This window comes from Etheostoma cragini, chromosome 1 (genome assembly GCF_013103735.1).
Source record: "Etheostoma cragini isolate CJK2018 chromosome 1, CSU_Ecrag_1.0, whole genome shotgun sequence".
Taxonomy (NCBI): Eukaryota; Metazoa; Chordata; class Actinopteri; order Perciformes; family Percidae; genus Etheostoma; species Etheostoma cragini.
Window position 1 is genome coordinate 7937428 of NC_048407.1, and position 3147 is coordinate 7940574.

Consider the following 3147-nt stretch of genomic DNA (forward strand, 5'->3'; position numbering starts at 1 on the left):
TTGCCATTGATTACAAAAAGAAGTTGCCCCTCCCCCTTTACTCGTTCTTTTTCTATTTTAATAAAACCATTTTTACTTCTTTTTTTTCAGCCTAGAATTTCTGATGGCATGTGGCAACAGGTTGATTTCCCCCAAACTGCGTGCTGGACAGGAACTGGATGCAAATCTCATACACAAAGTATATAAATCGAAAGCCCTATACCTCAGACCATCAAAGCCGATTTTGGTAAGCTATTTCAAATTTGAATTGACCTACAGAGTACTCTTAGAATAATAACCCATAATTGGTGCATACACATCCATACATGATGATTAAATTTGGTCAGTTACCGATGACCTCTGTTATCTGTTCTTCTTAAACTTTAATTTCAGTTTACAAATAATTTGAATGTTTACATTATTCAATCTAAGACCAGAAATTGACTTAATTTGGCTTCTTCTTTGTTGGAGTAACATACGCATCTTTCCGACCAAGTAGTTGCAGAAACAAAGTTATAGGGCCACTTCTAATCAGTTCTACTAACTACACTTCCCCAAAACCGGTTTTACAATTTGCACTGGCCAAGTGGCCATAGGAGCTGACATTTTGTTATTATAACACAGCCATCTATTCACCACTATGCAGAAAACGGAAAGGACCCTGCCCTGATGTACAAGCTGAAAGAGTTACAAGAACTACGTGCAGAGGAATTTAATAATCCCCAAATTGGTCCTTTTGGAACACGAGAAAATAAGCGTTCTAGGACGTGCACAAATCCCTCTTGTCGGAAAGCGGCTATTGTTTATGATTAGGAGGGGATACTGGTACTCTTTGGGAGATGTCACTTTAAAAGATGGATGGTTGAAGTAACTTTCGGAAATATAAAGGCAAATCTTGATGTTTCCAGGAACTGGATGATAATCCTTTTAAGGATGTTAGCAGCAATGACGACAATTTGAGTTCAACTCGCCAACTGCGGTCCTCATCTCTAACACAAGTTAGACACTGTTATGCATCTTCAGACACTTTGACTAGTCCAACAACTGCTTCCCCATCAAACAGTACTTCTGCAGTTCAATCTTTTGCCTCATCACATGGACGTGAAGTCTTATCTACTCATACTCCAGCCTCCACCTACCACAGCAATATCACACCTAACACCACCATTTCAGCAAGTAGTTCTTCTAATCAACATGGAATATGTCCTTCCACCAGTCAGCCTTCTGCCCTAACATTTGGAGGAACAACTTCAGTTCCAGACCAAAGCAGCACTCCAGCAAGTCATTCCTCCGAGTTTCCCTCTACCTCAACACACCATCAAGCAACAAACTATGATACCTACCTTTCAATAATTTCTGTACTGTCTGACCTTTCCTCTGATGAGGAGGAACTGAACCAGGCTATACTAGCAAGCTTGCATAGTGAAAGGTTAGTACAAATGAAAATGTTTTAAGATTTACAACTTTTTCATTTTGCACCATTCTTTTTTTTTTTTTTTATTATTAAAGTTTTTATTATTATTTTTCGGAACATAAGTATATAACCCCTCCCAACCCCCCCACAAAACAAAACAAAAACAACCAAAGCAACCAGGCCAGCGCATATCAAATCAATAAGTTTCACAGAAAATTGACATTTACAAATATCCTCGATGTTAGCAGAAACATCCACAGTGAACAATAACTTACAGTAAACAATACTTTCAAAACAGATGTTCATCAAAGAAGTTTACTTGTCCCAGTATTGCAGGAAAGAAAATAGTTCCAAGATTTCTTGAACTTTTCTATGTCATCATTTAGCTTAGCCAGCATTTGTTCATATGACACTATTTCCAACATTAATCCCAACCAGCTTTTAACATTCGGAACAGTTGAAGATTTCCATAGTCTGAGGATTATTCTGGCAGCCGTGACCGTCCCCACCTGCACCACGGTGTTTTGGTGTTTAGACATGTTAGGCACTGTTGGATCCCCAGTAAACATAGTCTCGGTGACATGGGTATCCCCAATGTGTTGTAATACTGCTTCCCAGAATGGGGAGATGCATTTACATTCCCATATCGCATGTATAAAAGTTCCTGATTCCATCTTGCATTTCCAGCATAGATTATTGGCAAGCAGGCCCATTCTATGGAGCCTGGATGGGGTGAAATAAAATCTATGTACCATCTTATAATGCGTAAATTTCCCTTTCGATTCTTTGATATATTAACCATTGTTTGAAAGTATTTTCGACCATTCTTCATCACTAAAAATGCAACCAAGGTCCCTCTGCCAGACAATCCCAAGACTTTTACACACATCCCCAGGCATGCTATTAACTAACTTATAAAATGTAGATGCTTTATATTTGATTTCGCTTGGGCCCATAAAGTCTTGTATCGGATTATCCTTACATATGAAATTGTCTTTAATAATACAGTCTCTGATTTGTAAATATTTCCAGAAACTATCTTTTTTTATATTATATTTCAGCATGATATCCGAGAAAGACATAAACGCCCCATCTGTATATAGATCATCCACAATACGTATTCCTTTCACCAGCCATTCTTCCCAATAAATTGTTTTTCTTCCAATACAAATGGATGGATTAAACCATAATGAAGAGTACAACTGTTTTAAATGTGACATCTTACATATTTTATGCATCTCCTTCCATACTAGTTTAGAATGTGCTAATATTGGGTTTGCAGAGAGAGGTTGTCTGTTATCCGTTTTACCATGGGAAAGGACATCTATTGGTCTGAATGGGTTCACCAATTCTTCTTCAATATTCATCCAACTTAGCTTTGTCTCTCCCTTTTCAAAATATTTAGACAGCCTGGACATTTCGAATGCAAGATTATACAACCTTACGTTAGGGAGGGCCATGCCTCCTATGTCCCTTGCACAGCACATTTTCTTAATGCTAATCCTGGGTTTCTTCTTGTCCCAAAGGAAGTCCTTAACATAAGTGTCATACTGTTTGTAAACCTGGGATGGGACGTCAACAGGCACCATCATGGACACATAATTGAATAATGGGGCTATCACCATTTTTATTACATTCACCTTTCCCCATAAAGAGAGCTTCAATTTTGCCCATTTATTAAGATGAGTTTTCATTTTCTGAAGAAGCGGTTCCATATTCAATAGCATTATTTCCTCTACATTCGGATGAAGTTT